We start from the raw sequence: 24,668 nt of genomic DNA, 5'->3' as shown, positions 1-24,668 counted from the left end.
ATTTTAATTTTTCCAGCCATCAAAAGTGTCATTTTGTTGTGCAGTACAAGTAAACATGCTTGAAAAAGGTTTAGCTCTCACTTGTGGTGTATCTGGGTATAGAAACAAAAAAAAAGTTCAGTTTTTTGTTTGTTTTTTTCTTTTATTGGTGGTGCTGGGGATTGAACCCAGGGCCTTGTGCATGTTAGGCAAGCACTCTACCAACTGAGCTATATCCCCAGCCCCCTCTCTTTGTCTTATTGCAGTGACTCCATTGGCTTTTGTTCTCAGCAAGTCTGCTGTCACTCTCCTCCTTCTGTCTTTAGTAGAAAGACTGTGTGTCTTAACTGGGACAAAATCTGGAATAGTCCCAGTTTATTCCTGTTGTCTTGGGATGCTATCTGGCTTAGCATTGTTTCAGACAAATGTGTCTCAGTTTGGAAAATAAGATTTGTGGTTCCCGTATTAAGATATTCTCTTTGTTTTACATGTTTTACTACAAAGTGTCTGTGGTAGGTTGATTTTTTATTGATCATTTTTGATGTGTTGCGTTTAGTAAAATCAGGTCTTCATGGTTTTCATCAGTTCTGGAGAATTCTCTGATTTTTTACCTTTTCCATTCTCTTTTTCTGGAAGCCTTTTTAGGAACTACTTGATGTCTCCCATGTATGTCTCAACCACTCTCATGTTTCATGTTTTTATTTGTTTTCTATTCTGGATTATTTACACACATTTCTGTTTTTAGGACACTAACTTGTTCTTCAGGTGCAGTTATTAGGTTGTTTAGTATAATGTTTGAAGCTTTTGATCTTAAAGACTGATATTTTCCATTTTTTGAAATTTTATTTCATTTCTATTCAAATGTACCTATTTTTTCATAGTGTCTTGTTCTCTTAAGCTTTTGATTACTTCAACATTTATACTCATCTCTGTCATGTTATTCAGTTTCTTAGATTCTGAGCTGAACTGGAATAGTTTTATCTGTAGGAACCTCATATGACTTGGGTTGAAAAAAGAGGTTTTTGCCTTTAATTCCACCTGGCACAGAAGTCTCATTGGCCCAAAGGCAGTTATGTCAGTTTCTTTTCCTGCCTGAACCAGAGTTTGACACCTGTCCTTAGTTACAAAGTCTTAGTAAGTTTTTGTTTTTCCTTTACCCAGAGTTCAGATCAAGACAGATAAGATTTATTATTTCCCTGTACTAGTGGACGGATTTTAAAACTTTTAGTTTCATTATATTTTTAGTCCACCTTTTTATTGAGATGCTTTGTTGTCTAATACAAATTACGAATCCAAGCTGGGTGTGGTGTTGCACACACACTTGTAGTCCCAGCTACCTGGGAGGCTAAGGCAGGAGGAGGATTGCAAGTTCTAGGCCATTCTGAAAAAAATAAAATAAAAAAAAGACTCAAAATTTTAAAAAAAGAATCACTAGGGACTGGGTTCCAGTACCCTAATTGATGCAGGCCCAGAGCAGACCAACATTCCCCATCTGCATTCTGATACTCGAAGGTTTGATTCCATGCTTACTATGCTGGTTTTTAGTTCCTTGTTAAGTTTCTGGCCCTGGTTGATTTTCCTTAATCTTTAGTTACTACAGCCACGCATTTAAGAGGATTGTTGTATTATTTTTATAGCAGCCCTAGATGTTTGTGGCAGGAAGTTTGGGAAGCCAACTGGTTTGCCATATTGCGGGAACCAAAAACACCGAGTGCGTAGGATATTTTCAGATGTATTTTTTCTTTGATTTTTTTTTTTTTTTAATATCAAGATGCAAGCTTCTTCAAGTGAACAAAATCATTGGAAATTAAGCTTTTAAGCTTTTTAACCCGAAGTCACACAACCAGTGTGAGCCAGGATTAAAACTCTAATCTTGGACTCCAGGTTCAGGTATCTTTCCAGATATTCTCTTCTTGACCTTTTACTTCTTTCTCATAGACTGGACTTTAAAGGGAATCTAGTTTTTTAATATAGTTTAGTGGAAGGAGCATAGGATTTGAAGCAAGATCTAAATTTTAATCCATTTAATAGTTTATGACTTTAGGCATACCATTTATAAAAAGATACGTTTTGCATTGCCCATTGAGTCCCCTTGAGGAAAATATATTAAGTTAAAGAAAAAAGAACAACCACCACCACCTTGGACACCACCTCATCCTACCAAATCAGAAAATACTGCTTGGTTTTATTTTGCTATGCTGGGGATCAAACCCAGGGTCTCCTGTGCTAGGCAAGTACTCTGCTGCTAAGAAATGCCCCCAACTCTGAATCAGAATTTTGATTGTGGCAGTATGTTTTGTTTTAATCAGCACCCTCAAGTAATTTAATTAGCCACCATTTAGAGATCACTAGTAATTATTCCTTCCACCATGACCTCTCTTTATGGCCAGCAGATGTAACCAAGAGAACAATTTTTGTCCTTTGGTTTCAGAGGCAATTTGAATCTCAAAATCTGCAATCCCACTTAACATCCAGGTTGGTAGATTTCTCTCCTTTAAAGAATGAGTAAGTGTGATGCCTGCCTCAGCAATGTTATGGTAAGGATTAAATAAAATTCCAAAATTAAAATAAATTAAAATATTAAATTAAATTTAATGAATAAATTAAAATAAATTCCAAAATAGTTTTGAGATTAATCCCCTTGTACATAGGGTAATGATGTCTGTCTTATTCCACCAGTTTTCATACCCCCCCTCGTTTCCTTCTACATAATCTACAGTTCCTCCATCCTTCTGTCACTACCCATCCCCATTATATATTATCATCCACTTATCACGGAAAACTTTCGACCTTTTGTTTTTTGGGATCGGCTCGTTTCACTTAGCATGATATTCTCCAATTCCCTCCATTTATTTGCAGATGCCATAATATTATTATTATTTATGGCTGAATAATATTCCATTGTATATATGCAACCAAAGAAACAAAATGATGTACCCCATTTGTGTACAATGAATAAAAATGCAGTCTGAAAAAAAATTTTTTAAATGAATAATATTTAAAAAAGGAATTAATCCCCAAACTTTCATGAATCTTCGAATTTGTGAGACCACAAAAGCAGCACTTCCTCAGAGTTCCATGGCTCATTGGTCTTAGAAATTGGAAAACCACACGTTACATCTCTCCTAGGAATTCACAGTGTATGTTAGCATACAGAAGATCTTAGAGATTTTTCTGTTTAAAACTGCTTTTACTTGAATTGGCAATTCCCAAACTGGAATTTCTTTTATTCGTGTAATCCTATTAGTGACCAGTATGCAGTGTTCATTGCACTGTGGGGCATTTTCAGTCTTGTCTTTGTTTTCATCTGAAATAGAGGAATTGTTTCTACTTCACGTAGGGTGTGTTGGGTGAAACGCAAGGGGAGGTAAGGCTGCCAGGGTTTGCGAGACTGCTTACTTCCTGCCTCTGTGCCTCGCTGCTGCATCCTCGCCAGCATAACCAAAACTTACTGTCATCAACCTGTGGCTCATTCTCGACAGACTCAGACTAATCAAATGGAAGTTCCAGAATCATACTCTACTTTTTAATGCCCAGCACAGTAAGGACTCAACTTTTCAAAACCGCATACCTTCTGAAATTTTTAATGAATAGGCAAAAATGTTTAACATCTATGTTTTATTTAATCATTGGTCCATTATAAATTAACACCATGGAGCATTTACAAATTCATATTGATTAGATTAATTAATCAGTATTTTGAGTTTATATTTTCAGAATACACCTGAATCCATCATGAAACTATTTGATTTTTAAAGTATCTTGATCTGTTATGTTTCAGGCCCCAGTACTTTTGATCGCTCTAGCACTCAGAAAAGTAGACCTCTTAGTCTCGTGCGTGTAATAGGAAAGGCCTTTTTATTTATCTTCGTTATATATGACAACAGAATGCATTTTGATTCATTGTACACAAATAGGGTACAACTTTTCATTGCTCTGGTTGTGCACGAGGTAGAGTCCCACCATTCATGTAATCATACATGTACATAGAGTAATGATGTTTGTCTCATTCCACCATCTTTCCTTCCCCTCTTTAATTGATTTGGTTTGGGGCTTTTTTGTGTGTGTGTGGGTTTTTGTTGGTGGTGGTGGTGGTGATGGTGGTGTTGTTTTTTTTTTTTTTTTGGTACCAGGGATTGAACTCAGGGGTGCTTAACCACTAAGCCACATCCCCAGGCCTTTTTAAATTCAGAGACAGGGTCTTGCTGAGTTACTTAGGGCCTTACTAAGTTACTGAGGGTGGCTTTGAACTCCCAATTCTACCTTGGCCTCCTGAGCCACTGGGTTAATTGATGCTGGTGGACACCATGGAAGCTGAGTTAACTGTACTATCCAAACTGCTTATCTGGTTCCTTAGGATTCTGAAGGAGCTCATCACTGTGTACTCCTGTTTCCATTACTGCTTTTTGTCACTCCAGTGTCCCCATCTGTATCATCTATCAGTTGTCAGCACAGAGAATATATTTCTCCTTTTGAGTTTGTTAATTACTACAAGGCTTGTTAAAAATCAGTTACGTTACTAATTGGTAACTTGGTTTAAATATAGAGGATCAAGCAGAAACTGAAGTACCTTGAACCAACAAGGAAATCAGTGCCTGATTATTGGTACCTTTGTTTCTCGTTTATAAAAGCTATGTGTGTTTATTAAGAAAATATTACATTCAAAGTGATACTCAGTTTTTGCAGTAGAAATGTTATATGGATAAAAGAATTTTCAAAGGGCTTGGAGAATTTATAAAGAAGATATGAATTTTGTAGTAAGTTCCTGCTATTATTATATTGCTATATTACTAAAACTTAAGAGATTTAAGATATGAATAATGTTTATGGGTCTTTCATATCAGTTTTTCTCAAACTTTCTTAATATATAGCCCCTTTTTGAAGGGGAATGGTATCTCACAGACCTTTCAGTATTGATTTACTATTTTGGTTTTAATGTAACATATTAACAAACAGAACTAGGTGTAAATTCCTCAGGGTTGTCGCTCTTATACAACTGTAAACTGATTTACAGATTTTGAACAAATCATAAAACCAATTACATTCAAATTAGCAGCATACATTTGTTGTGCTTGATGCTTTCTGTAGTACTGACAGCTATGCCATACATTCTGTTCTTTTTATGATGTCAAATTCACATAGCATAAAGTTTACCATTGGAAAGTATACAATTCGTTGACTTCACAGTGTTGTATAACCATCACCACTGTTTGATTCCATAACATTTCCATCACCCCAAAGACGGCAAAAAAAAAAAAAAAAAAAAAGGCACCGTAATTTCCTTTTTGAGTTCAGTGTACCAGTGCTGCTGTGTGCCTGTGATGACTCAACTCTCCTGCCATTTTTCTGCATTCAAAGCTCTGAGAAACTTGGGTTCCTAATGTAATTTGACCACAACCTCCCCACAGCAGTGTTGAGGATTGAACCCCACCTCCTCATGCATGCCAGGCAAGTGCTCTACCACAAGCCCAGCCCTGGTCATCACTTGATAGAATGCATCATTTACGTGTCAAGCCCACTTTGATCCTTTTTTATTAGCCCTCCATTAAAGTATAACTGCTCGGTAGTAGTGTACCTCTAAGCGGGAGTGTGAACACCAACATCGTAATACAGTGCTTGATCAGCAACTGAACCTCAATATGCTTATATTATTTCTTAACACTCATAAAAATGAAGATACATTATTTTAAAGTGCCCAGAGGGAACTCATGGAGCACCAAGACTATCAGATCCCATATTAAGAAGCACTAGGATAAATATTCTTGAGGTTTTACATGTGCTGCTTAATGAGAATGAGGAGCATGGGCATTTTAAATCTGTTATTATACTTTTAAATGTTTAGGATAATTGCCCTGCTGTCTGGAAATTATCTTTTTGGGAAAGTTTTATTTGTATCTCATTTTAGTAAAAACAAAATTTATTTACATAATTTTTTTCACTGGGAATATGAAAATACTCCCTTTTGGAAACTTCAAATTGATAATAAAGTGAAATAATTTCATATTTAGCCCTTGCATTCTCATTTTTCTCATATTATTTTGTAACTTAAAATAGATAAATGTAGGCTTTGCCTACAGAATGAGCCCATTGTTTTCAAGCAGTAACTTATTTGAGAGTTGTTTTTAACTGTTGACACAATTGCACGTATTTGTGGGGTGCAGTGTGATAATTTGATGTGTTTATGCAATGATCAGATTGAGGTGATTAGCATTTTCATCTCCTTAAACATTTATCATTTCTTTGAGTTGGAAACCTTGAAACACTTCTAGTTCTTTATAAGATAAACAATAAGTTGGTGTAAGTGGTGGCCAACCCTACTGTGCTGTAGGACACTAGCACTTACTCCTCCAAAAGAACTGTATTTGGCACCCTTTTTCCAGCCTCCCTGCCTACACTCCCTATGCCCTTCCTAGCCTCAAGTGAGTTGTATTCCACTCTCTACTTGTGAGAGCAGCTTTTTAAGTGTCAACATATGAATGAGAACAGTACTTTTCTTTCTGTGCCTGGCTTTACTTTTGGATTTTTTAGTAACTTCAGAGTAATTACTTTTAATAACAGAGTTATGGTGATTTTTTTCTTTATGCCAAAATTAATCAAGTCAGGTTCTTATAAAACTGCAATATGAGCTGATTTTGGATTCTGATGAATAATTTTTTAAACACCATATCAGAAAAACATCTTCAAATGCGACAGCTTTTCAAGAAAAAAAAAAAAAAAATACTATCCCAGAAGATCAGAGAGTAGTGACAGAGTGACAAGAGATGAGACTGTGACCAAACCATGACATGCTTTATGAACTAAGCAAATAAGATTTAATTTTATTCTGAAAGCCAAAGGGAAGTCATTGAACCATTTTTTGAAAAATATAATTAGCACACATTTACTAAACTAGTCTTTTTAATTTTATCTAGACTTTACTGTTTTTTTAAATTTTATCTAAACTTATTATATATCAGTAGGTGGGCTAAGAAGAGCATAAATCTTTTAATCTATCCTGAATTTTATCATACTTTAAGAACTAATTATTAACCTTTTTCATAACTGAAATACCTTTGCTTATAGAGATACAGTTTTCAAGTGTAAAGTTGATCTTTATACCACTCTATCTAATGTAGTTAAGTCTAGCCCTTAGTAGGCAAAACATACTGTTTGAAATTTTTGTCAGAGAGGTTAATCAAATATGTTTAAATCCATGATTTTGTGGGTTGAGGGTGGGGTGCTGGGTCCAGGTCCTCACACTGGGCAAATGCTCTACCACTGAGCTACATCCCCAGCCCCCAGGAGTTCTTAAAGATATTTAAAAGTAATAATAAAGTGAGCACACTGGCACACACCTGTAATCCCAGCTACTTGGGACTGAGGCAGGAGGATTGCAAGTTCAGGGCCACCTCAGCAATTTTGTGAGACCCTGTTTGAAAAAAAAAAAAAGAAATGGGGTTGTAATTCAGTGGTAGCACACACCTGGGTTCAATCCCCAGTGAGACAAAAATAAATGAATTAGTTAATAATAATAAAAATAATTGATCACATGCAGGGAATGGTAGGAGAGCAATTCATTATCTTAAAAATTGGTCAAGAATCGAATACCCTACTTTTTCTATGTGATTAGAACCAATGGATAACCAAATGGTAGATGAAGCGCAAAATGCTTTAAAAATGTGTTCCAACTAACAAATAATAAAGAAATGATATGATTATAGTGTCACCATTTTATAGTCCCTACTAACTAAATAGGTGGGATAGTAAGCTTCATTGGCTCCTGAAATCACAAAAAGAGAGGCATTTCTCTTGCCAAACACTCCTTGTGTAGAGTCTTGCCAAGGGGTGTGGAACCTAGGTGATCCAACCTCTGGATCCATCTGTCAGTTTTTAGAAAATACCCAAACCCGAGGGACTATGCAGGTCAAATAGCCTAAGTTCTTCCATAGTAAATTACAAGGAAATGAAAGAATTCGTGAGAAACTCATGGAATAAAGGAAAACTAGAAAACCACATTTTTTTGCCTGAGCACAGCTGAACTATAAAATCTAGGGAAGCACACATAGGTGCTGAAACCACAAAGAGAAAACAACAAGGAAGTAATCACTATAAAAATCAAATAACAGTTACTTACATCTGGAGGGTGGGTGGTTATGTTTGGGGTGGGACACATGGAAAAGGCTTCTGAGGTGGTTGACCAAATTCTATTTCTGGACTCAAGTGATACTCACTTTATGATAATTCAGTTGGTCATACACTGAATTATTGGAGAAGATTTACAGATAACAAATAGTATTCCTATGTATTTCTTGCAAAATTGGATAAATTATAAGTCCTGCTTGTGTGTGTGTGTGTGTGTGAGAGCAGTGTGATGTTTTTCATCAACTGTAGCCACAATTCTCAAACTTTTTGGTCTCAGGACCCCAAAGTGCTCTAATTTATGGGGGTTATATTTGCTATTATTAGAAAGCATTTGCTATTATTAGAAATTAAAAGCACAAGCCACACGCGGTGGCACACGCCTATAATTGCAGTGGCTAGGGAGGCTGAGGCAAGAGGATCGCAAGTTCAAAACCAACCTCAACAACTTAGCAAGGCCCTAAGCTACTTAGTGAGACCCTGTCTCAAAAGAGTGCTGGAGAGATTGGGGTAAGACTGGGGGTATAACTCAGTGGTTAAGCACCCCTGGATTCAATCCCTAGTATCCAAAAAAAAACTTTTAGAATTTATTTAATTCATTTAAAATAACCACCATAAACTCTTTATAAAAACCTTAAAGAGAGCATTTTTCCAAGACAAAACACAAAAAATTTAGTAAGGTATCATTTGTTTTACTCTTTTTGTCAATTTCTTTAATGTCTAGTTTAATGGAATAAAGATAAATTCTCCCTTTTGCTTCTGTTTTTGTTTGTTGTGTTGCTGGGGTTTGATCCCAGGGGTACTTTACCACTGAGCTACATATCTTTAGTTCTTCTTTAAGACAGGGTCTCACTGAGTTGCTTAGGGCCTTGCTAAGTTGCTGAGTCTGGTCTAGAACTTGAGATCCTCCTGCTTCAGCCTCCCCAGCCTCTGGGATTACAGGTGTGTACCACTGTGCCCAACTTGCTTCTATATTTAATCCATTATGATAATACTGTTTTGGTTAAAGAGTATGAACAAAATGCAGCCTCACACAGATATATAATTGAAAAGAGGAAGAGTATTATTTTAATGACCTTTTCTGATAATTATGGACATTCCTCAGTACTCCTAAAAGTGGTCATTTTTTAAAGGCTAGCTGCAGTGTGGAATCTGAAACTGTACCTGAACTTCCCTTACTGTGTTAGGCAAAAACCCATTGGTATCAGCAGAAGAATTTTATGCATACTCCCATTTTGTCACATGGAATATTAAAAAGATCTCTGAAGGTTGAGATTTAATAAAAAGAAATTTTCTCCTTCTTTCATCAAAGACATTCTCAAGTAATACTGAGTTTTTCTTTTGTTTTAAATGCTTGTGTGGTAGCAAAGAACACAAAGACTGCCAGTATACTTTGAAGCCACTGTCTTGGTTCGCAGTGAGGTCAGTGGTTTTATCCACCAGTGCCTTTGTACCTTTGGTGTACCATTTGTGTCAGTACAGTGAAGAAGGTATAAATAATATCTTGATGTTATTGTGAAAATATCCTGGATCTTATAGCCCTCCCAGAAGAGTCACAGGAATCCCCAGTGGTTCATCGACCACATTTTTGAGATGCTTGAACTAGAGAATTTTGTATGTTCTCTCTGTTATAGCCAGCACTCATCTTGGTTATATTTTAAGGAAGATATGAAAATAACTTTTGTTTTTAAGGAATTGACACACAATATGACTTTTCCTTACTTGTCAGGAATTAAGAACTTGATATTTTATGGCAGTTACTTTTGGGTGTCAACAATTAAATAAAATATTTAGGACTGTAGCGTTAAGATGCTATAGAGATTGACAGTAAGTTTCAAAATAGTCTATTTCACATCGTCTGAGGAATATATAAGCCCCTTTACTTTTTGGATTGCTGTAACTGAATACATTTTTCTCATAAGTGTTTGTTGCTGTAAATTTATTTAAAGAAATAATATTTAAGAATATGAAAGCAGATTTTGATAGTATTAAAGGGTGAGTAAATTTTTTAAACACACACGACTTTATTTTCCTCCCTTGAGGTAACCAAGTACAGAATCCTATTTCTTCCCTTGCCATTTTCTACTAGTGAGGTAGGGCCATGATGAAAGTTCTCATTCTTCCCCAATATCAGAAACATTTAAAGATATTCCACTGTAGTAAAGCAGTTTATTGACTGCTTGCTGTATGTTCAATGCTGTTGGATATCATGGAAAGGTAAGTTATAAACTCATTAAGGAAAAGAAGAAAACATATGCTCAAGATATAAATATGTGTTTGCAAGGACTGGAGAGATCTATATGGTCTGAAAAGCCAGAAAAAAAACTTCACTAGGGATTTAAGACAAACCAGTAATGTAGAAAAGGGAAATGTAAACAGAATATATGTGGATATGAAAAAAGCATTAGATGAACATAAAATCTCAGATATCCTTATATACATAATGTAATTGACTAAAATGTAAAGTTTAATAAAGTCTCAAATATTTGTGGAATTATTGAAGAATTAGTCAAGTTGCCATACCCAAGACTGCTAATCAATGAATGAGTCATTGATAGCTAGGAACAGTGTCTCTTTTATGGACCAGGGCTTTGACCAGGGACTTGTGCTGTTTTTCTTTTTATATAAGAAATATATTTTTATTAATAATTTAGATAAGGACTTTCTTTTGGTATGTGCTTATTGGATATCTCCTGTGAGCCATGTAATCTTTAATCTCAAGGGAAACTATTACATAAACAACTGCTGGAATAAAAGTTTCATAGGCTGGTCATGTACCGGTAAAGGGATTAATTGTTTGAGATGAGCTAGAAGGATCTCATTAGACTAGAACTGTTCTCCAAATCTGACAAAGTACAATTTTATACAGATAAGTCAAGATCCTGCATGTCATATGGGTATCATTGATAACGTGTGTCACATGGGAAAGATCCAATTTATTGTGTTGACAAGTTTGCAAAAAATGAAGGAAAACCCATTAATTAAATGAACATACTCAATCTGGAACATGGCGAGTGGTGAAGTTAATGTTTGTTTGTTTGTTTTTTTTTTTGCGGTACTGGGGATCAAACTCAGGGCCTTGTGCTTACAAGGCAAGCACTCTACCAGCTGAGCTATCTCCCCAGCCCTGAAGTTAATGTTTCTATAGGATCAAATACCAAAATGCAAGACTTGTTGCCCACTACAGATGAGGAAGTCAAACCTGAGATTGCCCCATCAGTCTAGGACCCTAGAAAGTTATTGGTGGTGGCAGCATTCCCTGGCCATTAGCAGAAGCAGGGGGAAAAAATTATAAATAAATTTACCATATACACACATGCACGTGCTTATAGAAAAGCCACCATACATGAGATTCTGTAGGAACTATAAGCAGATTTAGATTATCCCACCCTCCCTTGCTCACACATTGGATACTGACTGAATACTGAAAATTCACCAAATACAGAACAAAAAAATAAATATACATGAAATATGCAACAAAATAATCTTTAAAATGAGTAGGCAAGAAAGTGACCATCTAAAATGACAAGATGAATTAGAATAAAAATTAAATAGAATATTTATAAGTTTAAAATAATAGTTGAGGGGTGAGGTATAGCTCAGTGGTTAGAGTGCTTACCTACCACGTGTGAGGCCCTGGATTCAGTCCCCAGGACAGCATACTTAAAAAAAAAGAGAGAGAGAAAGAAAAGTTGTGTATTTTTAAATTCAGTGAACAGATTTGCTTATTAGACACAGTATTAAAGAGAACTGGAGAACTAGATCTGAGTATATGGTTTAGCATAGGGACCACAGAGGACTTGAAAAGCATGAAGACTAAGAGACAGGGAAGACAGATTATCTAACACTCCTAGAGAAAATGAAGGAGAGGAACATATTTGGTGATTCTTGGCTGAGAATTTTCTAAAACCGAAGACATGAATCTAATTAATGGAGCTCCACATATAAAAAAGGGATACTTTTTTTAAAAAGCACACATAGACACATTGCAGTAAAGTCACAAACACATGACAAAGAGGCCTTAAAATCAGAAAGATAACATCACCTGTATGGCCTTTTTAAGTAACCAAAAACCAAGTTTACTACCAGCACTTTGTTTCTTATGGAACTTTCTTTACTTCTGTAAAGGATGTACTTTAAAGGAGGAGGAAGACACCATGGAAGTGTGTTTGGTTATGTAAAAAGTAAAAATGAGTGTGTACGCCTACCATTCCAGCTGCTCTGGAAACTAAGACAGGAGGATCACAAGTTTGACACCAGTCTGAGCAACTTAGCTAAGGCACTGTCTCAAACTTTAAAGAAAAAAAAAAATTGTTTTGAAAGGTGGCTGGGATGTAGTTAGTGGTAGAGTGTCCCTCCCAGGTCCAATCTGCAGTACCATACTGCAAAAAATAAATAAGACCAAAGAAATAGGTAAGCATAGGTAAACCTAAAAAAACATTGTATCAAATAATAGTAATGTCAGATTTTAGAACTAAAAAGATAAAACAAAATAATGGACAATAACAATGTAACAGAAGAGAATCATAGTTGGTATTCTAAGGTCATTGTTATTCAAAAGGGTACAAGATTGCTTAACTTTGGGCTTTATTTAGAATGTGTGATAAATAGTGTTGGAGATTAAAAATAGAATTCTGAAACAAGCAAAAAGTAAGATAAAAGCATGAAAGAAGAATTGAGCCCAGGCGTATTAGTAATGACAGATATTAAGAAATCTCAAAGTTAAATGCATGTGGTTGAGTTAAAAACAATGCCAAAGGGCTGGGGATATAGCTCAATTAGTAAAGTGCTTGCCTTGCAAGCACAAGGTCCTGGGTTCAACCCCCAGCACAGAAGGAAAAAAAAAACAATGCCACAGACAAAACCACCACCTTCACCACATCACCACTACCTCCCAGCCAGCACACGCCCCCTATGTGTGGTAGTTCATTCCAATTTCCTGTTAGATCTAAAGGTGGAAGTGAAAGAAGCAAAGCGTTTACAGATATTACGGCAGAATATGACTTTAGATTAGGGAAAGATTCCTTAAGCAGGACAAGCAAAGCATTAATTATAAAGGAATGATAAAGTGGACTATATTTTTTTTTTAAATTCATCTTCATCAAAAGACACTATTTGAATGTAAAAGCAATCCAGAGAGAGGAAAGATCATATGAAACTGACAGACCTCTGAGGATCATAAAAGTTACCATAGAACAAAAGATTCAGCTCCTAAATTTCTGTGTGCCTCATGAAATAGCTTCCAAATATATAAAAACTGATAAAACTACAAATCCAATATCATAGTGGAAATTTACAGTCAGTTGTTGATAGGACAAGGAGCCAAAAAAAATATACTTAAGATTTGAACACAAGTTAACAGATTGGATTTGATGGACATTCTCAAGCAGACATGGAATGTTTATAGAAATGAACAAGAAGCTCTCACTCCCAAAAGATTGAGCATGACAGATTTGAAACCAAGAAACCAGTAGGTTCTTAGTGAAGAGGAATGGAGAGCAGACTTGGAATAGGCAGATTGGAGATCAGATTGTTTACCAGATTTGTGGCAGATTTTACCTTCGTATCTTGACCTCTGTAGTGAAACCTAATTCTTAATTGGAAGCAGAACACAAATTTCAAAGTACTTTAAAGGAACTTTTAAATGTTTTTATATACTAGGTTGAACCACGTTTTAAAAATTGCCATTTTTACAGGTGAAGAACATTTGGATATTTGGCTTTTTTTTTTTTTTTTAATATGTTTTGGTTGTAGATGGACACAGTGCCTTTATGTAGATGGATTGAACCCAGTGCCTCATACATGCTAGGCCAGCACATTACCACTGAGGCACAACCTCAGCCCCTGGATATTTGACATTTTTATATGGTTCAACCTAACAGAAGAAGGGGAATTGAACTTTTCTGTGTTCATTGTTTTTTTTACTCACCCTCCTCTAGGAGACAAGCATTAGTAGGCCAGAATTCAACCTCTTTCAAAACTATTTGTACTGGAGTCTCCCTGAGTGCATTTAATATTTTATACACTAGAAGGCATCACAAGCATTAGCAATGATATATTCTCAGAGTAGAAGTAGATGTGGGCTTTTTTCAGTGAAGCACTTGGCTTTTCCAGGGATCCCTTAAGAAGTCAGTACCCTAACAAGTATGTACACAAAATATGTGGTCTTATCCATAGTTGACCAGGAAATATTTCCCTAGACCTGTGGGCTTCTGGCAGCAGTAGCCAACCAAGGTCATGAAATGGGAACAAGTGGATAAAGTCAAAATAATTTTCTAAAAGTTTGGTGATGTCTCTGGACAAAGCTTTAGATACTGTATTTCTAGTTTGTATTTTACAATTGAATTGCATTTTTTTAGAGAATCTCATAAACCGACACGGTAGAGAAATTAACACTACAGGCAGAATTGGTTTATTATTCTCACTTCTTGAAGCTTAACTTCCACATTTATAATTAAGTGATTTTTCTTCCTAGTATAGCACTAGTCTTCCTGGTTGAATCAACTGTTGCTTTTTAGGATTCAGTTGTTGCTCTGGCAACCATCAGAGCCCAGCCCAGACATCCTCAGTTCATTGCTTCCTGAAGTAGATCGCCAGCATAACTGTCCTGCTTCAGAGCCTACATACTGAATAGCATGACTGTCGGTGCTAGCCCCATTGTTACCACTTGAATACAAGTTGTTTTTATGCATTAGTTATGCCAAAGTAGTTACAGAAAAGTTTAGCATTTGAGAATTCATTAGTTCAAAGCAGTGTAGTGGGGTTGGGGGTTGGGAGCAGTGTGGTGAAAAAGGTATGTAACCAGTGTTGAAGGTCATGGGCTTCTTAATGTTCTTTCCCCCACCTAACCAAGAAGGTATTTAGCCCTGCTGTCACCCTGCCAGGAGTCAAAGAACTCTCAGTCACACCCAGGGCAGTATTTTTAAAAAGCACTACAGACTTCCAAGGCTGTTGCTCTCAATAATTGTGCAGTTCTTAACTTTACTGAACCCTGTTGAGTGAGTTCGGATAGATGCTTTAGTTCATTACCATTTGGGAAGTCTTAGATTTCTGAAGAAAATGTAAGTAGTTGTGAGCGTTTTGCTTTAAACCTAATTACCAAAGCAGGAAGACAGAGTTTTAAGTTCCAAAGCATATTTTTAAGGTCATTCTTATTGGGGTCTGGATTTTGTTTGTTATCGGGAGTGGGGGCTTTTGGTTTAATTAGTGTGGTGGCACAAGTCTGCAATTGCAGCAGCTCTGGAGGCTGAGGCTGGAGCATCACAAATTTAAAGTCAGAGTGAACAATTTAGCAAGACCCTGTCTCAAAATAAATAATAAAAAGCGCTGAGGATATAGCCCAGTAGTACAGTGCCCCTGGGTTTAATCCCTAATACCCCCCACACACACAAAAATACATATAGCATGCATGTTAGATAGGTTGTTTTTTTCCTTAACTCACAACCATACCCTAGAATATTTCAGTATCCATTTGGGCTGAATGAACGTAAAATTATCTTCTCAGAGGCAGTTTATTTAATCTCACTTGTTTATGGGCTTATGAGGACATTTTCAAAGAAACACTTGTCTGAAGATTTAATTAGAATTAATACCATTTGTTGAAGAAATATTTCATGTTCATAAACTATAGGAGCTAATTTTTGGGAAGAGAAAATTATATCCCCTTCTGATGAATAAGGTTTGTTGGTGAGATTATGTTGAGGTGATTAGACTCTGTCCTATTGGTTTCTGTAAATGTTACTGTTTTTATTTCAGCTACTAGATCATCAAGTTCCTTTCAGGTTACCTATTTCATTCTGCACGTTTTGCATAGACTTTCCTTGGATGAATTCAGATTGAGGTGTCTTGCAGTAGACGCTGGTAATTTAATAAAACAACAGTATTTTATGAATTAAGCATGTGTGTGTGTATGTAGTATATACATACATGTTCCTGTTTGTATTTCCATAGGTGTTCTTTAACTCATATAAAATATGTACTTGTCTTTCACTTTTTTTTTTTTTTTTTACTGAGCATAACAACCAATGGAATCTTTATCTTCTACCTTAAATTTGTATAGAAAATTAGACTTGCTTGCATGCCTGTAATCCCAGTGGCTTGGGAAGCTGAGATGGGAGAGGATCACAAGTTCAAAGCCAGCCTCAGCAACTTAGCAAGGCCCTGAGCAATTTAGCAAGACCCTGTCTAAAAATAAAAATGAACTTGGGATGTGGCTCATTGGTTAAGCACCCCTGGCTTCAATCCCTGGTACCAAAAAAAAAGGAAAGAAAATGAGACATGTTTAAAATACCTAGCACATGGTTGGTACCCAGCAAACTGATCTTTCCCTTTGGAAGAATTGGTGTGTTTTGTCTTACCTATTGAGGAGCCTTCTTGGGAGACAAGTAGATGTGCCGGTTGGTTAATTCCTTCACCCTGAAAAGTTTGGATTCATTTTTTACTTTTCTATGAGGGTAGGGGTTAGGAGCAGTGTGGTGAAATACTGTAACCTGCACCTCTCTCTATCCTTGTATGTATCTTAGAGTTGTTCAAAAATAAGTTTTTTAATATGGTACACACCTACTTTTTTTGTTGTTGTGCATTCTTAATTCTCCTTACTCTGCTCTATTTTTTCATAGTATTTATCACCTTCTAACATAGCTTATAGCTTATTTATTATGTTTAGTATTGTTTGTCTTTTCTCACTATAATATGAGCTCCAGGGAGGGCAGGGTTGTTTATTTTGTTTGCTGATGTATACCAAGCATTTAGAATGGTGCTTAGCACATATTAGGCACTCATGTATTTGTTGTTGAACAAATCATGTTTTCCAGGTGATAGGAAAGAGACACTCAAGGGTTGGGGTATTTTCATGTCACATAAATAGTCTAGAGCAGAGTTGCACATAAAACCAGTGGTGAACACCCTCCGTCTCTAACCTTCAAGTCAGTGAGTGTTCTTTTCATTAGCTTGCCTTTTTGCTCAAGTTTAAATATTGATGCAGCTTGTCAGTATTTGGTCACACTTGGAGATCCAGTAGTCATATAGGTTGTGTGGTAAACCGTTTTCTTATTGTCTCCAGCTGCTGCTAATGTTTTTCAGAGAATTGTGTTCTTAGCCTAGTAGTTTAGAAAATTCCTTTTGAATAGTATTTATAGTACTGGAATACATTAAGTTTGGTTTGTTTGGTTTTTAATATTTCTTTAGTTGTAGACAGACAAAAATACTTTTATTTTATTTATTTTTATGTGGTGCTGAATCGGACCCAGTGCTAGGTACACGCCCTACCACTGAGCTAGAACACCAGCCCAAGTTCTTATGTTAATCATGCATATATATTATATATTATATATATTATATATTATTTATAGTCAGTTATGAGTTGTGTGATTATGTTGATCCGTAGAAGTGTGGAAATCCATAAAAGTGATGGGACACAGCAGTTAATCAAGACTGGATGGTGACAACTCAGCCCAAACTCAGCACATTTGTGTAAAATTCATCTAGTTCCACATGCACATTGTAGGGAAGTGCCTCCTTGGTGTTGGCTTTCTTTTCTAGGTTGTCACATGCATTTGGCCTGCCAATTTCCTTTGTGAGAATTAGCTGAAAAAACAACACCAGTTTAGAATGGAAGAGATGGTAAAATACCTGATGCCTGTAGTCATTTTCTGCAAGTTTGTTAAAGAAAAACGTTAGATTGTTCAAAAATAAGTTTTTTAATATGGTACACACCTACTTTTTTTGTTGTTGTGCATTGTTATACATGCAGCAACAAATCTGTTACAGTTACTGTCAACTCTGTTTCTCAGTCAAAGTGAGTGTTGGGATGGGTTTTTTGTTTTTTGGGTTTTTTTAATGGAAACAAATACATGGTTAAGCTGGAGGAACTCAAAGAGAAAATCTTTCAGCAGTTGAACGTCCAAATTATATTTATCATTTTGAGAGAAGGGCAGAACACCAGAGATAGCATATCAAAGAACAGATTCATAAGGCAAACCAGAGAGTTTTTGTGTCCCATACAGACACATTTGAATGAGTGGTAGGGGGTGATATAGAAAAGTAACAGTAATTTATGTAAATGTGAGCATTACTTTGAAATGATATAAGTCTAACTATTGAAGATTTTTCCTGTATTGTTCCTCTTAACAGAAAACTTTTTTTCTACCAGATAGTTCCAGTATGGATTCTAATTTAGGTAGGCAGAGAGCCACGGTTACATCTTCTCTGAATACCTGTGTGTTAAACTAGAGAATGGTATTCGTTCTGCTGCTCTAACATAACAGGTTAGTAAACCAGAAAAATATTAAGATGAAAAGTGAGGAGGAAGAGTAAGACTTTTTAAACTGGCATATTAGATTTGTTTTTGGCAGACTTTGTTTTTTAGAACCATTTTAGGTTTATGGAGAAATTGAACAGAAAGTACAGAGTTCCTCCATACCCGCTTACCCTCCCCTCCTGTTTCCCCTATTTATTAAAATTCATTCTGTGGTGTTCATTCTATGGGTTTTGATAAAGGTATAAGGACATGTGCTTCATTACTTTATTATACAGAGGAGTTTCACTGCCTTAAACATCCTGTGCTCCACTTGTTCATCCCTGCCCACAACCCCACACTCATCTTGCTACTGTCTCTATTTTGTTTTGCCTTTTCCAGAATGTAAAATACAGTTGGAATCATAACAACATGTAGCCTTTTTAGATTGGCTTCTTTCACTAGGCATTGTGTGTTTAAGTTCCTCCGTGTCTTTTATGGCCAAGTTTGGCACTATAAATAAGACTTATAAACCTTTGTGTACAGGTTTTGGTGTGGACATGTTTTCAAGTTATTTGAGCTCAGTTATTGAATCATATGTTAAGAGTATGTTTACTTTTATAAGAAACTACCACACTGGCTTCTAAAGTGAATGTACCATTTTACGTTCTCACCATCAGTTCTGTTTCACATTTTTGTGGGAAGCTGGTATTGTCAGCATTTAGGGTTTTGACCATTCTAATAAGTATTTAGTGGTATCTCACTGTTGATGGTACCTTATAGTACCCTGATGATTTATAATATATGGCTGCTTTTCATATATTTATTTGCCATCTGTATTTCTTCTTTGGTGAGGTATCTATTCAGACTTTTTGCCCATTTTTAAATTGGATTGTTTTCCTATTGCTGAGTTTTAAGAGGTCTTTGTGCATCATAAACATACATTGGAGAAAAGATAGCCTCTTCAACAGATGGTGCTGGGGAAACTGGAAGTCCATATGTAACACAATGAAATTAGGGCCCCTATTTCTCACCCTGCACAAAACTCAACTCAAAGTGCATCAAGGACCTAGGCATTAGACAGATACTCTGTGCTTACTAGAAGAAAAAGTAGGCCCAGCTCTTCATCATGTCAGCCTAGGAACCGAATTCCTCAACAAGACTCCTAAAAGCTCAAGAAGTAAAATCAAGAATCAATAAATATAATGGTGTCAGACTAAAAAACTTATTCACAACAAAGGAAACAAATCATGAACATGAACAGAGAGCCTACAGAATGGGAAAAAATCTACACCTGCACCTCAGATAGAGCATTAATCTCCAAGATATGTAAAGAACTCAAAAACTTAACACCAAAAAAACAAATAACCCAACCAGGAGAAATGGGCTAAGGAACTGAATAGAAACTTCACAGAAGAAAAAATACAGTCCATCAACAAATATATGAAAAAATGTTTAACATCTCTAGCAATTAGAGAAATGCAAATTAAAATTACACTGAGATTTCATCTCACTCCAATCAGAATGACAGTTATCAAGAATACAAGTAACAATAAATGTTAGCAAGGATGTGGGGGCCAAGGTACACTCATACACTGCTGGTGGGACCTCAAATTGGTACAACCACTCTGGAAAACAGTATGGAAATTCCTCAGAAAAATTGAAATGGAACCACCATTTGACCCAGTTATCCCACTCCTCAGTATATACCCAAAGGACTTAAAATCAGCATACTGTAGTGACACAGCCTCTATTGTTTACCACGGGGACTCGTGATATGGGGGGTGAAGAGCACAATGTCAATAGGGACCCTTACCCGAGAGCCGAAGAAACCACAGGGGCTTGTATGGGGGGTGAAGGGTGCAGTGTCAATAACCACACAGACACCAGGAGCCAGGTAAGAGCTGGCGAGCTAGTAGCTGCTGACTCATTTATTGCGGAAGCTGCTGCTGCTTTTATTGAGTACCTATCCAATCAGAGCGTCAATCAGCGCATCACCACTTGAAACCACCAATCATTTGAGGGTTTTGTATTTTGCACCAATGGGGATATATTACTCCACAAGCCTTGTCAATGTTTATACTCAATTCATAATAACTAAGCTATGGAACCAAAGCAGGTACCTTTCAACAGATGAATGGATAAAGAAAATGTGTACATATACACAATGAAATATTACTCAGCCTTCAGGAACACAGCTGTGGGATTTGCCTGAAAATGGATGGAACTGGAGACGTATCATGCTAAGTAAAATAAGCCAATCCCAAAAAACCAAAAGTCTGCTCTCTGATAGATGGATCTGACTCACAGTGGGGGGAGGCGGGGTTTCACCAGATTGGACAGGGTAAAGTGTGGGGGAAGGAGGTGTGATGTGAACGGGAAAGACAGTAGAATGAATTGAATATAACTTTCCGATTTTCATATGTGAATACACAACCAGTGAAACTCCACATCAAAAATGTGAAGTTATACTCCATGTATATGTGATATATCAAAATACACTCTATTGTCATGTATAACTAAAAAGAACAAATACAAAGAAGGGGGAAAACCTAAGAGTCTTGAAGTTCCTTGAATATTTTCCAAGTCCATTTACATTTATTTGGGTAGTTTATTAATTGCTTGAATCTACCCTTTTCATCTAGTTAGTGCAAAACAGTGTTGAAATGTGATGTTTGGTGGATTCAGAGATTGGTGATTGTGTGTTTGATGGCTTCCTTTGCTCTCATATATAATTCAGTGTTTAAATGTATTAACAGTGTTTAATATATTAACAGGATTCTGCATAAAATGCCTCTAGTACTCTGAAGTTTGAATGTTGTACCAAATTGATATTAAAAACAAATTTAAAATTATAAATGTGCTCTGGCCCAACAGTATTCTTCTGCAGGGTAACTTATATAATAAAGAACTGATAAAACCAAACAGCTCTTGAAAACCAGGGCTAAGTGAAGTCAGTGTTTATACTGCTTTCATTTTTGCTTCTTTAATGCCTAACTAAAAGAATATCACTTTCTGAACTTTGGAAGTCAGTTGTTTGACCATGCTTGCTACATGGTAAAGATCACTATTAAGTTTGTAAATCTGCAGCAAATATCAAGATTGTTCACACCACTATTAAGTTTGTAAATCTGCAGCAAATATCAAGATTGTTAGAGATGTGGGGTGGTACTCTTTTCAGTATGAGGAATTGAACCCAAAGCCTCACACATACTGGGCAAACACTCTACCACTGAGCTTAAAAATTTTATGTTGAGACACAGGGTCTCGCTAAGTTGCCCAGGCTAGCCTTGAATTTGGAGTTCTCCTGCCTGGGCCTCCTGAGTAGCGGGAATTGCACCACTACACCCAGGGTAGGGTGACGTTCTTAACAGGAGTATTAAACCTCTATCAGAATGTATTTACAGATATAATTGTTACAAATTTGGGTTCCCAAATACCTGGATGTTGCTTCCTTTCCTTTGGTGATATGCTCCGCCTACATAATCTACTTTCTTACTCAGCTGTTTTCATAGTAGAGTATATTGTTTTACTCTTTTAATACTGTCAGCAGGGCAGAATCGAGTTCCATAAAAGGCAATTTAGAGACCAACAGCTTTTTTTTTGATAAAGAAGGAAGTGAAGGTGGCAAAAATGCTCATATATGTTGTTTTTTCTTATTGGAACTCCATTTGCAAGTCACAAGATACAAAATTTTTTATGCCCAAGCTTACTCTCTTATACACTATGCTACCGTACTGTGCAGTGTCAATTTCAAAGCCAGCCTTCGAGGTTGCTCACCTGCCCTTGTCTTTGGAATGTTAGTTAAAAATGATTTTGCAGCTCTATAGAAAAACTTCCCAAAATTTAAAAGACAGCATGACTTCATCAGTTGAGGGGTTTTTTTGTTTGTTTGTTTGTTTTTGTGAATTAAAAACTTCAACATGGATCTTAGTGAGGACTTAAAATGAGAAATCCCACCCAGGTATTCGGTCCTCTGGTTAAAGAGGACAGTGTTAGTGGGGACCTTGGTGATGACTCCACTTGTCCCTTGAGCCAGTCTGCTTGAGTAAGTCCTGGATGCTCTCCATGTCTAGCTTATCATTCAGTAGTTGTCCTGGGATCTCACTTCACCATCATCTCTAGGGATACCCTTGATATTCACACCCTTGTGTTGGATATCCTGTGCCCTCCCCTCCGGGCTTACCTTTCTCATGAGTTACTTTTATTTTAGTGGCTCCTTGAAAAAGGGAGCATGGATGAGAGGCTTCTGTGTCTGGTAGGCCCCAGAGGAGTTTTGTTCTGCCTGCACCCTTGCCTATCTCTGGCTGGGGAGAGCCTCCAGGTTGAAGATCATTGCTTTTCAGATTTCTGCACACCTCTCTATTGGCTTCTCGTTTCCATGGTTAATTTTGTGATGTCGAGAGCCATCATACTCCTGATCCTTAAGTGTCACCTGTTGTTTCTTTTGTCCTCAGATTTCACAGATTTGGTGGATCTTTTCATTCTAGCAACTGATATTCTTCAGTTCTAGGAAGTTTCATCAAGTTATTTTGTCAATGATTTCTTCTTCCTCCCCAATCTCTTTTCTCTTTCTGGATCTTCTGGAACTGGATGAGGGGCATTTTGCATTGGCCTGAGCTTAACTTTGCTCTCATGTCGTCCATCTAGGGTCTTCTGCCATGCTATCCGTGTGATTGTAACTTTATTTCCAACCTGCCAGTAGATTTTGGTCTCTGCTGTCATAATTTTATTCTCTAACATCTCTTTTCAGGTTCCTTGAATGTCTCTTCAGTGGACTTAATGATATATCTTTTTTCCAGGGTGAGGGGTGGGGGAACATTGGGGATTGAACCCAGGAACTTGCTAGTCACTCTACCACTGAGCTATATCCTCAGCCTCCTTTTTTTTTTTTTTTTTTTGAATCATGCTTTCACTAAATTGCTGAGACTAGCTCAAACTTCTGCTCCTGCCTCAGCCTCCTAAATAATTGGGATTACATGTGTGCACCACCCCCCCATGCCTGTCCCGGATTATTTTTTGTGTACTTATTATTTAGCTCTCTGTCTCTTTCTCTTCCATGTGAAAGGCTTTCTTCTGATTTCTGGTACTCCTTGACGGCTCAGTATCAAGGTTATAGAGTCCAAAGCCAGTTGGAAGCTTGAAGAGCTTAGGTGAGGCTTGTGGGCTTGAGGCATCACAGGAGACTCATTTGCCACTTTGGGGGTAACGCCCATGTCACTGTATCTTCAGCTATTTCCTTTGTGACTACTGAGATTTTCGAGGGGGGCATTTCTAAATTCCTGCTTAAGGAGTACCATCTGTACATGACGTATCTGGGTCAATGCAGTGGGGAAGACATAGCCACCTTCCGTGTGGAGGCAGCCACTTTATCAACCCATTTGGCATGTGGTGCTCTTATCTTCAAGTGTGCACTGGGTTGGCTTAGTGTCTCCCAAGAGAGGGCCATTTAGAGGCACAGAATAAGGGGAGATATCTGGGAGTCAAAACTTTTCAAAGAAATACTTTTGTTGTTCTTTCTCAACTAGGCCTCCTCACTGGACCTCAGTGTCCAAGCAAGTGCTATAAATCAGGTTGGTTTTAGCTTTAGTCACTGCTAGAGAGGGATTTGACTTTCTTAGGTCACTTAACTTGGTTACCATTGATTTTTGTGGATTATAAAATTTTGTTGCTATTGTCCTTTGTCCTCTTTCCTATTCTTATGGGAGTATGAGTCATTGTTGTTGTTTTTAATCTAACTTTAGTGTTATTTTAATTGTTTTGGAAGGAACAAAATTAATGTGTGGTCAATTGCCATTTTAACCCAAAGTCCCTTTAGAAGCCTTTTTAAGAGTTGGACTTAACCATTTATGCAAGATATTTTTGTGAAGCTCGTAGTGTGTGCCAGACATACTCTTATCCTGACCATCCAGTGTGTGTATACATAATTAATACAATGGCAACTTTAGCAAATTTTTGAAGCACTTCAAGAATCTGAGAAAACAGTATCTGTATTAATATAGAAGTTATTCCTCTGTTTGAACAAATGCCTTGAAACTATGGTAATAAATATAGTTGTTTCCATGGGAAACTATGGACCTGTACCACCAGTGAGACCAGAAATACAACTGTATTGTAACTTAATTGTTCCCTGTAGTTATGTTCCATAAAGTCACCAAGAACATTGAGCTAGCAAATACTGAACCATTTTGGGTAAGGGATATACAAAGTTAGGTTCCCGTCAAACTTGTCACAACATCTGCATCAACCAGTTAGCATATAAACTTGTTTTATGTGTTTCTATTTAAAGACATTATATTTAATGTATTTTATTGATTCATTAACCTTGAACTCTGTA

General features: G+C 36.8%; 1 protein-coding gene and 1 non-coding gene across 3 annotated transcripts in view; one reads left to right on the top strand and one right to left on the bottom strand.

The window, feature by feature from the left end:
• Xpo7 (exportin 7) overlaps positions 1-24,668 on the top strand; it is an 82,127-nt gene that overhangs the window by 13,003 nt on the left and 44,456 nt on the right. The window lies entirely within an intron of this gene.
• On the bottom strand, positions 147-219 carry Trnav-aac (transfer RNA valine (anticodon AAC)). The gene has a single exon. It is a non-coding gene; the product is annotated as a tRNA-Val (tRNA).

This window comes from Sciurus carolinensis, chromosome 4 (assembly GCF_902686445.1).
Source record: "Sciurus carolinensis chromosome 4, mSciCar1.2, whole genome shotgun sequence".
NCBI lineage: Eukaryota > Metazoa > Chordata > Mammalia > Rodentia > Sciuridae > Sciurus > Sciurus carolinensis.
Note: the sequence above shows the minus strand (reverse complement) of the source record. Positions and strands in the feature narration are given on the sequence as shown.